General features: G+C 46.2%; 1 protein-coding gene and 1 long non-coding RNA gene across 10 annotated transcripts in view; one reads left to right on the forward strand and one right to left on the reverse strand.

Annotated features, from left to right (window-relative positions):
- LOC141048777 (uncharacterized) overlaps positions 1 to 7,024 on the reverse strand; it is a 50,330-nt gene extending 43,306 nt beyond the window's left edge. The window contains exon 1 of the long non-coding RNA XR_012220140.1: positions 6,862 to 7,024. This is a non-coding gene — a long non-coding RNA (uncharacterized lncRNA). The remainder of the gene's footprint in view (positions 1 to 6,861) is intronic.
- Positions 1 to 13,627, forward strand: part of LRRC7 (leucine rich repeat containing 7) — a 445,778-nt gene that overhangs the window by 89,475 nt on the left and 342,676 nt on the right. The gene's annotated exons all lie outside the window — the stretch shown is intronic.

Raw genomic sequence — 13,627 nt, forward strand, 5'->3', positions numbered from 1 at the left:
CTATACTGGAGTATCTGGAGAAGAATAACCTCATGACCCAATATCAACATGGGTTTACGAGGGACCGCTCCTGTCAGACTAATCTGATAAGCTTTTATGAAGAGGTAAGTTCTGGACTGGACCAAGGGAATGCAGTGGACATGGTGTACATGGACTTTTCAAAAAGGTTGATACATAAAATGAGAACAATGGGGATAGGGGAAAATATGTGTAAGTGGCTCAGGGATAGGAAACAAAGGGTGGTTATTAATGGAGCAAACTCGGACTGGGTCACGGTTAGCAGTGGAGTACCACAGGGGTCAGTATTGGGCCCGCTTCTTTTTGACATATTAATGACCTTGTAGGGGGCATAGAGAGTAGAATTTCAATATTTGCAGATGACACTAAACTCCGCAGGGTAATCAACACAGAGGAGGACAATTTTATATTACAGGAGGATTTATGTAAACTAGAATCTTGAGGTGATAAATGGCAAATGAGCTTTAATGGGGATAAATGTAAGGTCATGCACTTGGGTAGAACAAACAAGATGTATAATTATGTGCTTAATTGTAAAACACTGGGCAAAACAGTCACTGAAAAAGACCTGGGTGTATGGGTGGACGACAAACTCACATTTAGCGGCCAGTGTCAGGCAGCTGCTGCAAAGGCAAATAAAATAATGGGATGCATTAAAAGAGGCATAGATGCTCATGAGGAGAACATAATTTTACCTCTATATAAGTCACTAGTGCGACCACACTTAGAATACTGTATACAGTTCTGGTCTCCGGTGTATAAGAAAGACATAGCTGAACTGGAGCGGGTGCAGAGAAGAGCGACCAAGGTTATTAGAGTACTGGGGGGTCTGCAATACCAAGACAGGTTATTACACTTGGGGTTATTTAGTTTGGAAAATCGAAGGCTTAGGGGTGATCTTATTACAATGTATAAATATATGCGGGGACAGTACAAAGACCTTTCTAATGATCTTTTTACTCTTAGACCTGTGACGGGGACAAGGGGGCATCCTCTACGTCTGGAGGAAAGAAGGTTTAAGCATAGTCACAGACGCGGATTCTTTACTGTAAGAGCAGTGAGACTATGGAACTCTCTGCCATATGATGTTGTAATGAGTGATTCCCTACTTAAATTTAAGAAGGGACTGGATGCCTTTCTTGGAAAGTATAATATTACAGGGTATATATATTAGTTTCCTTAATATTGCGTTGATCCAGGGAGCTAGTCTGATTGCCGTATGTGGAGTCGGGAAGGAATTTTTTCCCCAATGTGAAGCTTACTGTTTGCCACATGGGGGTTTTTTTTGCCTTCCTCTGGATCAACATGTTAGGGCAAGTTAGGATAGGATATGGGTTGAACTAGATGGACTTAAAGTCTCCTTTCAACCTTAATAACTATGTTACTATGTTCTAGCGATATAAACTCCTATATAATATGTAATTTTGGCAACATTTTGGTTACCTCTTGTATTTTCTCAGTTGCACTTCCCCATTGCTGATATTTCATTGTTTTTTCATTAACCAGATAACCTTAAAATCTCTGGCCATCTAATATGAGATATTACTGCCGGACAGTCCAAATTATTCATTATGGAGGATTTACTCCCTATGTGTAGGCTTTAAAAGCAGGTCACAATTATCTTGCAGGATCTGGCTCCGCACAAGCATCGGCTGTACCTCAGAGCCAGCTGATACCTTTCCAGAATTCATAATTGATGTTCCATATCTCTAGGCAAACAGAGACCTTGTAAGTTTTCCAATTGGCTGCAAGTCAAAGGAACAGGTGAAAAAGTGCATTTATTTTAGTCCTGCAGTGATCCCTTCTGTTTGCAAATGACTCTACATTGAATGTTCAGAATCACCAACCGTCAGGACATTGGGCTCACTTACCAACATAGCCACATTGATTTTCTCACCGTGTAATAGCACTGGGAAGATAGGGGGACGTTAAGGTTACAGCGAGAAACTAATACATACTTACAGGGAGTGTAAAGTTTTGCAAGTAATATTTGTATTATTCCCATATATCTAAAAAACAATAGAGCAAAAAGTCTTGGTAAAAAAAAAAATTCTACTGTTTTCTGCTGTGTTGTGTCCTTACTTTTGTTGCAACCCCCAAATATGCAGAATAGATGGAATAAAGCTTCAAACCTACAATAGAAGGAATATATCCCAAAATGTAGCCGCGTAAATGGCTGCAATTTAAAGCACTACTCAAGTAGACAAAACATTGTATAACTGAGAAACTACTTAGAGTTTAAAAAAAGTATGAATAATCCAATATTCATTAGCAAATTCATAATTTTATTAAGGACACCAAGATGACAGGACTAATTAAAAAACATTCAGTACAAGACATAATTAAAAATACATGCAAGGTTATTTAAAAGAAGAGGTGTCGGAGCAGCATCAACAGCATAAACCACCTAGGGCAGCAGAGGAAAACCACATATAAATATGAAGTGCAAGTGCATATAAGGATTACTCAAACACACATAACATGAGGATATACGGACAGTGCAGGTGCACGGTAATGGTTGCTTAACCCCTTTCTGACATCAGACGTACTATCCCGTCCATGGGACCCGGGCCCCTATGCCCATGGACGGGATAGTACGTCTAGCGCGATCAGCTGCGCTCACGGGGGGAGCGCAGCTGATCGCGGCCGGGTGTCAGCTGATTATCACAGCTGACACCCGGCACTATGTGTCAGGGGCAGTCAAGGACCGCCCCCGACATGTTAACCCCTTGCACTCCACGATCAAACACGATCGCGGTGTACCGGGGGTTAAAGTGAAGCATCGGCAGGGACGGTGCTCCCTCCGTGCTTCCCTGAGCCCCCACAGCAGCGCAATGTGCAGCGCTGCTGCGGGGGGGCACCATCCCTGCATGTCCCCGAATCCAAGATGGCAACGGGGACCTCCGGGGGCCTGCAGGGAGCTGGCTTCCTCAGTGTCTGCAAAGCGCAGGCATGAGGAAGTCTGCGTCTATTCCTGTGACAGATCGCTGATCTGTCACTGTGATCTGTGATGTGACAGATCAGCGATCTGTCACAGGACAGTGATGTCCCCCCTGGGACAACCTAATAAAGTTTTTAAAAAAAAAAAGTGTAAAAATAATTTTAAAAAAATCGCTAAATAAATAAAAAAAAATATTCCCTAATAAATTCATTTTTTGGAAATTAAAAAAAAAAAAAACAGTAAAAGTACACATATTTGGTATTGACCCGCCCTATAAAACTGTCCCATTAGTTAACCCCTTTAGTGAACCCCTTAAAAAATAAAAATAAAAAACGAAGCAAGAAATAATGATTTATTATCATACCGCTGAACAAAAAGTGCAATAACGCGCGATCAAAAAGACGCATATAAATATCCATCATACCACTGAAAAAGTCATCTTGTCCCGCAAAAAACGAGCCACCATACAGCATCATCAGCAAAAAAATAAAAAAGTTATAGCTCGCAGAATAAAGCGATGCAAAAATAATTATTTTTTATATAAAATTGTTTTCATTGCATAAAAGCGCCAAAGCATAAAAAAAGGCATAAATGAGGTATCGCTGTAACCGTACTGACCAGAAGAATAAAACCGCCTTATCAATTTTACTGCACGCGGAACGGTGTAAACGCACCCTCCAAAAGAAATTCTTGAAATGCTGGTTTTTGTTCATTCTGCGTCCCAAAAATCGGAATAAAAAGCGATCAAAAAATGTCACGTGCCTGAACATGATACCAATAAAAGTGTCAACTCGTCCCGCAAAAAATTAGACCTCACATGACTCACTGGGTCAAAATACGGAAAAATTATAGCTCTCAATATGTGGTGATGCAAAAACTATTTTTACAATGAAAAGCGTCTTTTAGCGTGTGACAGCTGCCAAATATAAAAACCGCCATAAATAGTAAGGCTGAGTGCAGACGTACTTTTTAGCCCTGCGGATTTTTCTGCGCAGAATTGTAGAAATCTGCAGGTCAAATAACCAGCATTTTTCCTGCGGATTTCTTTCTTTTTTCTTGCGGTTTTCTTGCGGTTTTTGTGCGGATTTCCCCCTGCGGATTTGGAGAATGGAGCAGGTGGAAAACCGCACAAAAGAAGTGACATGCTGCATATTTTGAACCACAAGAAAACCGCACGGAAAAATCCGCAGCGTCTGCACAGCGTTTTTTTTTATTTTCTATTGACTAACATGCTACTGTACATCACAATGCAGATATGCAACATTTCTGCACGGTAAAATCCGCTGCGGATTCGCTAGATATCTGCATCGTGTGCACATGGCCTAAATCAAACCCCCCGTTATCACCCCCTTAGTTAGGGAAAAATAATAAAATAAAATAAAAAAAAGTATTTCCATTTTGCCGTTAGGGCTAGGGTTAGGGCTAGGATTAGGGCTAGGGTTAGGGCTAGGGCCGAGATTAGGGGTGTGTTGAGGTTAGGGTTGGAGTTAGAATTGGGGAGTTTCCACTGGTTGGGCACATCAGGTGCTCTCCAAATGCAACATGGCGTCTGATATCAATTCCAGCCAATTCTACGTTGAAAAAGTCAAATGGTGCTCCTTCCCTTCCAACCTCTGCCATGCGCCCAAATAGTGGTTTACCCCCACATATAGGGTATCAGCCTACTCAGGAAAAATTGCAAAACAACTTTTGGGGTCCAATTTCTCCTGTTACCCTTAGGAAAATAAAAAATTGGGGGCAAAAATATCATTTTTGTGGAAAAAAATATGATTTTTTTATTTTCACGCCCGGGCATTATAAACTTCTGTGAAGCACTGGGGGGTTCAAAGCTGTCAACACACATCTAGATAAGTTCCGTGGGGGGGTCTAGTTTCCAAAATGGGGTCAATTGTGGGGGGTTTCAACAGTTTAGGCACATCAGAGGCTCTCCAAACGTGACATGACACCCGCAGACCATTCCATCAAAGTCTGCATTCCAAAACGTCACTACTTCCCTTCCGAGCCCCGACGTGTGCCCATACAGTAGTTTTCTCCCACATATGGGGTATCAGCATACTCAGGACAAATTGGACAACAACTTTTGGGGTCCAATTTCTCCTGTTACCCTTGGGAAAGTAAAATAATTGGGGACTAAAAGATCATGTTTGTGGAAAAAATATGATTTTTTTATTTTCATGCCTGGGCGTTATAAGCTTCTATGAAGCACTGGGGGGTTCAATGTTCTCACCACACATCTAGATAAGTTCCTTAGGGGGTTTAGTTTCCAAAATGGTGTCATTTGTGGGGGATTTCCACTGTTTTGGCACATCAGGGGCTTTCCAAACGCGGCATGGCGTCCAATCCCAATTCCAGCCAAAAAAGTCAAATGGCGCTGCTTCCCTTCCGAGCTCTGCCATGCGCCCAAATAGTGGTTTACCCCCACATATGGGGTATCAGCGTACTCAGGACAAATTGCACAATAACTTTTGGGGTCCTGTTACCCTTGGAAAAATAAATATTGAGGGTGAAAAGATCATTTTTGTTGAAAAAATGTGATTTTTTAATTGTACGGCTGTACATTATAAACTTCTGTGAAGCCCTTGGGGGTTTAAAGTTCTCACCACATATCTAGATAAGTTCCTTGGGGGGTCTAGTTTCCAAAATGGGGTCACTTGTGGGGGGTTTCCACTGTTTAGGTACATCAGGGACTCTCCAAACGTGACATGGCGTCCGATCTGAATTCCAGCCAATTTTGCATTGAAAAAGTCAAACGGCGCTCCTTCCCTTCTGAGCTCTGCCATGCGCCGAAACAGTGGTTCCCCCCCACATATCAGGTATCAGCGTAGTCAGGACAAATTGCACAATAACTTTTGCAGTCTATTTTCTCCTGTTACCCTTGGTAAAATTAAAAAAATTGGACCTGAAGTAATTTTTTTTGTGAAAAAAAGTTAAATGTTCATTTTTTTTTAAACATTCAAAAAATTCTTGTGAAGCACCTGAAGGGTTAATAAACTTCTTGAATGTGGTTTTGAGCACCTTGAAGGGTGCAATTTTTAGAATGGTGTCACTTTTGGGGATTTTCTATCATATAGATCCCTCAAAGTGACTTCAAATGTGATGTGGTCCCTAAAAATAAAATGGTGTTGCAAAAATGAGAAATCGCTGGTTAACTTTTAACCCTTATAACTTCCTAACAAACAAAAATTTTGGTTCCAAAATTGTGCTGATGTAAAGTAAACATGTGGGAAATGTTACTTATTAAGTTTTTTGTGTGCCGTATCTCTGTGATTTAAGGGCATAAAAATTCAAATTTGGAAAATTGTGAAATTTTCAAAATTTTCGCCAAATTTCTGTTTTTTTCACAAATAAACGCAAGTTATATGAATGAAATTTTACCACTAACATGAAGGACAATATGTCACGAGAAAACAGTGTGAGAATCACCAGGATCCATGGAAGCATTTCAGAGTTATTACCTCATAAAGGGACAGTGGTTAGAATTGTAAAAATTGCCCTGGTCATGAACGTGCAAACCACCCTTGGGGGGTAAAGGGGTTAAAGGGGATATCTGGAACTTTATGGATAAACAAAAAATGTAACTAGGCACTAACAGACAGGTAACTGCTAGAGTTGAGCGAAACGGGTCGGTCATATTCAAAAGTCGGCGACTTTCGCTGAAGTCGGGTTTCATGAAATGAAACCCGACCATAGTGTGAGGTCGGCGACCAGAGCGCCAAAGTCGCGTTTCAAAAGATGCTTCCAGCGCCCTTTTTCAGCCAATGATGGAGGACGCACACTGTGGGCTGTCATGTCCGCCATGTTTGTCATGTCTGCCATGTCTGTTTTGTCTCAAGAACTGCTGGAGCGATGTGCATATTTTGTCTGCTGTCCTGCATGTTCGTTAGAGCAGTGTGCACACTCACCTCATGTCTGAGCTGCAGGATGCCTGCGTTTCTGCTCTGCCTTCTGTGATCTTCTCGTCTTGTCCAGAGCCCCTGATCATGTGTCCCTGCCTGGATCCTGCACTGTCTGGTTCTGCAATCATCTCGTTATGTCTGGAACGCTGATCATGTGACATTTCCTAAAGATCCTGCACTGTCTGGTTCAGTAATCATCTCGTCATGTCTGGAACTCTGATCATGTGACCTGTCTAGGTTTCAGCACTGATTCTGCACTCATGTCTAGAACTCTGATCATGTGACCTGTCTAGGTTTCAGCACTGATTCTGCAGTCTCGTCATGTCTGGATCTCCGATCATGTGACTACGCTCTGTTATCCTGTGGATCTGAACCCGGAAGTGCTGCCCTGATCCTGACCTGGAAGAGGAGGTGCTATGCCCTATATCAGGCCGCCCCTTCCTATGCTCTGGGCCTGAGTATTGTTCCTGCATGGCTGCTTGGTCTGTGGGGCGCTCCCTCTATTCTGTGCCCTTGCACTCTGCTCTGTCCTGCCTCTCTGCACACGCTCCGTGCTCGTACTCCATCTCTTGTCCCGTGCCTTGTCTTATGTTTGTCTCTTGTGCCATGTTCGTCTTTGTCCTGCTTGGACTTGTAGTCCTTCTGTTTCTCTGCCTTGCCTGCTTTCGCTATGCCTTGTTCCGTACCTTGCCTTGCTCTGCCTTGTTCCTCCCTATGGTCTTTGCTTGCTCTGCCTCGCTCTCTCCTATGGTGCTCTGTTGTGCTCCCTGGCACACGCACCCTTCCTACTCTCTTTTCCATGTCTAGTCCCAAGGTTCTCCCTTGGCCTGGCTCTGGGCTTTGCCTACGCTCCGCTGCTAGACTCTTGCCTATTATGCTCTCTTGCACGTTTCTAGGCTAGTCCCAAGGTTCTCCCTTGGCCCGGCTCTGGGCTTCGGCCTACGCTCCGCTGCTAGCTCTGTTCTTGCTCTGATCTGCTTCCGTTCCTGGTTCTGTACTCTGCTTAAGCCCTGCCTTGTTTCTCGTCTTGTCTTCCCTTGCTCTGTTTCTTCGTATGCTCTTTGCATGCGCCTGGCCTTCCTAGCCTCCTGTTTGTGCCTCAGCCGTGCACACCCTAGCCGTGCCCGCCTGCTTGTGCCTCAGCCGTGCTCGTCGGTCAGTGACAGCTGTGTCGCCTGCCATGCCTCAGCCGGGTTCGCTGGAGTCTTGCCCGTCAGTCTGTGCCGCAGCCGGATCAGCTAGCCAGTGCCCCAGCCGTGCCCTCTGTGCTCCCTTGCACTTCACGCTGTTTCCGCACTGTGCTCTGCGTGCTCTCTAAAGCACGTGCAGGCCCTCGCCTGCCCATGGCATACCTCCCCGTGCTTCTATAATAGTACTCGCAAGTTTGGCCATGTACCCTGTCGTGCCCTCTTGCACGCACAGGTCCTAACCTGGTCCTTGAATTCTGTTCCTGGCATGCCTCTCTGCACGCGCAGGACTCTGCCTCACCTGACCCTGGCGTGCCCTTTGCACGCTCAGGACTCTGTCTCGTACCTTGTGCCTTGGCGTGTGTCTACACTCGCACTCTGTCTCATGCCTTGGCGTGTCTTGTCTGTGAACTCTGGCGTGTCCCCTACACGCGCACCTAGCCTTGAACCCTGGCGTGTCCCCTACACACGCACCTAGCTTTGAACCCTGGCGTGTCCCCTACACACGCACCTAGCCTTGGACCTCGGCGTGTTCCCTATCACGCACCATGCCCGGATATCTGTCGTGCCTCCTTGCCTGGAACCTGGTTTGCCTGCCGGATGCCCGGAACCTGCCGATCACTGCCAGAGATCAGGAGCTGGATGACTGCGGCCTGACGTCCGGTACTGATATCCGCAGCCTGATGCCTTGATGATGTCGATCGTTGCCAGCAGTCCGGAGTCCGATGCCATCGTGCTGATACCTGTACCTAGGCGTGCCACCTGGCACGTACCATTCTATGGACCTTGGCGTGCCCACGCGCGCACCTTGCACGTTTGCTTGTTTACTCTGTATGTTATCCTAATGAAGTTACCTTGCACCTACGTCTTGTCTCGTCTTGCTTCCTGCTCGTCCTTGTCGTCAGACACTCGTCTAGTGTCCCCTGAGCCGGCCGTCTGGTCCCAGCAGTCATGGTGGCTCACCCCCTTGGTCTTGCCCCTGACACTCCCTGTACAGGGGGTGGATTCTCACAAGGTAAGCTCGCCCTCGGCGGGTGGGTGCCATGACCCAGAGGGTCCACTCAAAAAATGGTCTCAGCAGGAGCTGAGTCCGTCACATGGGCAATGCGATGACATGGGCATTGGTCACCACCATCTTTGAGAAGGGCATGCAAGTGATTGGCTTGCTTTGTGTGGCGTCACAGGGGCTATAAAAGGGCGTGCACGCCGACAGCCATCTTACTTCTGCCAATCTTAGCATAGGGAGAGCTGCTGCTGCTGATTCTGTAGGGAGAGCGTTACGCAGGGAAGAAGAACCAAAAAACTGCTTCTGCTGTTAGCGATTTCCACTTACAACACAACACTTTGTGTGCAGTGACAGGGGAGGCTCTATTTTTGCGCATCAGCTCTGTTGGTTATTAGGCTGCCTTATAAGGCTCCCTGATAGCTGCACTGCTGTTTGCACACTGCTGTGCAAACTGCTTTTTTAAAAGCAAAAATACTTTTCTTCCTCTTTTCTGCACAGTTACCAAGCATTCATTTTTCCACCCTTTTGTGTATGCAGCAGTCCTACTTATTAGGCTGCCTGCGTCCATACTTGGTCTGAGAGCATCATTGTGAGCGTCCTCAAATCTCTAGTGAGATCCAAATTCTCACCAATCCTATAGACACCCTCCACCTTGTCATACACCATCCAATTTCAGCCTGTTACATTGAGGTGTAATCTCTCCTGTGCCTGAGACAATAGTTCAGCGTCCTCAAATCCATAGTGAGATTCAAATTCTCACCAATCCTATAGACACCCTCCACCTTGTCATACACCATCCAATTTCAGCCTGTTACATTGAGGTGTAATCTCTCCTGGTCCTGAGACAATAGTTCTGCGTCCTCAAATCTATAGTGAGATTCAAATTCTCACCCATCCTATAGACACCCTCCACCTTGTCATACACCATCCAATTTCAGCCTGTTACATTGAGGTGTAATCTCTCCTGTGCCTGAGACAATAGTTCAGCGTCCTCAAATCTCTAGTGAGATCCAAATTCTCACCAATCCTATAGACACCCTCCACCTTGTCATGCACCATCCAATTTCAGCCTGTTACATTGAGGTGTAATGTCTCCTGGTCCTGAGACAATAGTTCTGTGTCCTCAAATCTATAGTAAGATTCAAATTCTCACCAATCCTATAGACACCCTCCACCTTGTCATACACCATCCAATTTCAGCCTGTTACATTGAGGTGTAATCTCTCCTGTGCCTGAGACAATAGTTCAGCGTCCTCAAATCTATAGTGAGATTCAAATTCTCACCAATAGTAGATACACCTTCTAACCATGTTTTACAGTACCATATAGCTGGTGGTATTTTGGGTACATTTTCACAAAAATGAGGACGTATGGTGGAAGACGCCATGGAAGTGGGCGGGGGTTGCCAGCTGGTCCCGATGGTGGTGGTGGTGCATCTATTGGTAGTGGCAAAAGCACGATAGCACCTAAGGCAGGAGTTGTTGAGCCTGCGTCATTGTCTGGCTCCACAAGGCCTCAAAGGCTCTCTTTTCTGGGAGTAGGTAAGCCACTTTTAAAGCCGGAGCTTCAGGAACAAGTTATGGCTTACATTGCTGACACAGCCTCCAGCTCTCTCGCCTCCTCTTCTGAAGTTTCAGAAAATAAAAGCACTGAGTCGTCAGTGGAGGCTCCTGTGTTGTGAGTTCATTTTCCCCTTCGTCACTGAGGTCTGGTGAACTCCCTATTCTGGCGAAGGAAGGTAGTGAGCCTGATTATCAGGCACCTGAGCCTAATGAGGATGATTGGCTGAGTGGAGTCACGGACTGGATATAAGGCTGCCGACGCCCTTCTGCCCTGCGGGTGATTTCTCTGTGGACTTCTAGGACACCAGTCTGATTCCTGCTCCTCTAAAGCTAAGTATTCTGTTTTGCCTGTTAGCATTTTTGTTTTGTTTTTTGTTTTCCTTGCTTTTCTGTATTCTGCCAGCCATTCCCTGCTGGGGTGAGCTGGATCTCCTTTTGCCTGTAGCTCTGTCTTCAGAATATTCCTGAGTACTGACTTAGCTTTTTTGAAGCCTAGCGTCTTCAGGGCCTTTTTCACTCAGTCTGTTGGCTCTTATTTTCATAGGGTTTTTCACGGATTGCAGACAGCAGCCTTCCTGTCCTTTTCTATCTAGCTAGCTTGGGCCCCGTCTTTCCTCAGTCTATCATCCTCATTAGGCTCAGGTGCCTGATAATCATGCTCACTACCTTCCTTCACCCTAATAGGGAGTTCACCAGACCTCAGTGACGAAGGGGAAAATGAACTCACAGTAAAACAAAAATGCTAACAGGCAAAACAGAAAACTTAGCTTTAGAGGAGCAGGAATCAGACTGGTGTCCTAGAAGTCCACAGAGAAATCACCCGCAGGGCAGAAGGGCGTCGGCAGCCTTATATCCAGTCCGTGACTCCACTCAGCCAATCATCCTCATTAGGCTCAGGTGCCTGATAATCAGGCTCACTACCTTCCTTCACCAGAATAGGGAGTTCACCAGACCTCAGTGACGAAGGGGAAAATGAACTCACAACACTCCTGGTCAGGAACAACACCTTTCCTTGTGTCCTTCACCCCTACCAAAAGTGAAGGATGTGGCAGGCTACACTACCGATTACTCCATGGAGCTCTTTTCACATACCATGCCTGGGTTAGCAAGTCAAATCGTGAATTCCCCTGTCCAAGATGAATCTGACATGGAGTGCACTGAAGCACAGCCACTGCTAGATTTTTCTGCTGGTACATTCACTCAGACCCTGATGAAACTCAGGTGCCCCTTCCCGCATACTATACCACCTTACACTGTGACACAGAGGAAGGTGCACATGAAATTGAAGAGGAGGGGATGGATGACCCAGTTGTTGACCCAGATTGGCATCCATTGGGGGAAGAGGGTGCCACTGCCAATAGCTCAGAAGAGGAGGAGGAGGATCCGCAGCAGGCAACGACATTGCAACAGCTGTTATCTGGCAGGACCGTAGCAGTAAAAAAACGTGTTACAAAAACCAAAAGAGTTGCAGGACAGCTTGGCCAGACGGTCAAATTAGCACAGCGTGCAAGGCCTCAAAATGTCTTCCATAGTAGGAAGAGTGCAGTGTGGCACTTTTTTGAACAAAATCCTAATGATCAGGCAAAAGTTATCGGTAAGAAGTGCGCAAAGACCTTTAGCCGAGGGAAAAATCTGAGAAATTTGAATACCAGTTGCATGCTTAGACATTTAACCACCATGCACTTGCAAGCGTGGACGGACTACCAAACCTCACGTACCACATGTGCACCTGCTCCGAATGAAGGTAGTCAGCAATGCTACATCGCTTCCCCCACTGTAAGCCCACCGGTTAGCACACCACCAGCAGCAAATGTCGAGGTGTTGTCGCAAGGGCAAAGCAGTCATGGAATCACAATGTTATTGCTACGAAAGACTGAATCTAGGCCATCAGCAACACTACCACCATCACCAACCCTCTCTCAGTCCGCTATGTCCACCGCTAGTTCCACCATATGCAGCTCTAAAGTCCAGCTCATCCTACCAGAGACTCTGAGTAGGACAAGAAAGTACTCATCCTCTCATCCGCGTACACTGGCTTTGAACGCCCACATTGCCAAACTTATTTAGTTAGAGATGATGCCCTACCGGTTGGTTGAAAGCAAAGCTTTCCTCGAGCTCATGGCCTACGCAGTACCACGCTATGACCTACCCAGTCGGCACGTCTTTTCGCGAAAAGCCATCCCAGCCCTCCACGTGCATGTGAAAGACCGCAATGTCCATGCACTCAAGCAATCAGTGAGTGGAAAGGTGCACCTCACAACAGATGCATGGTCCAGTAGGCATGGCCAGGGCCGTTACGTGTCCATCACTGCGCAGTGGGTTAATGTGGATGCAGGGTCCACAAGGGACAGCGGCGATGGGACAGTGCTGCGTAGCCCACGGTATAGGAAACAGTTGGCTGTAGGCGTTCGACCCTCCTCCTCCTCCAGAAGCAAAAGCTCGTCCACAGAGCGCAGTCACACAAGCACTCCATCCACAGCTAGTGGTAAGCGTCAGCAGGCTGTGTTGAAGATGATGTGTTTGGGCAACAACAGACACACCGTGGAAGTACTGGCCGACTACTTGCAGTGACAAACTGAGTCATGGCTGCGCAGTCTACATCTTGAGGCAGGCAAGGTAGTTAGTGATAACTAGAGTTGAGCGAAACGGGTCGAAAAATTTCAAAAGTCGCCGACTTTTGGTAAAGTCGGGTATCATGTATGGAAACTCGTCCCTCGGGTGAGGTCGGCCATGAGCTCGGCGACTTTAACGCCAAAGTCGCGTTTCAAAAGTTTGTTTTCCGCCCTTTTTCAGCCAATCAGGATCCACGGACACTGTGGGCAACGTGATGACATAGGCAGGGGTCACCACCATCTTTGAGAAGGGCATGCAAGTGATTGGCTTGCTTTGGGGGACATCACAGGGGGTATAAAAGGGCGTGCACGCCGACCGCCATGTTACTCATGCTGATCTCAGAATAGGGAGAGCTGCTGCTGCTGCTGATTCTGTAGGGAGAGCATTAGGCAGGGAAGAAGACA

The sequence above is a fragment of the Dendrobates tinctorius genome, unplaced genomic scaffold (assembly GCF_039654945.1).
Source record: "Dendrobates tinctorius isolate UK_male_01 unplaced genomic scaffold, ASM3965494v1 ptg000138l, whole genome shotgun sequence".
Taxonomy (NCBI): Eukaryota; Metazoa; Chordata; class Amphibia; order Anura; family Dendrobatidae; genus Dendrobates; species Dendrobates tinctorius.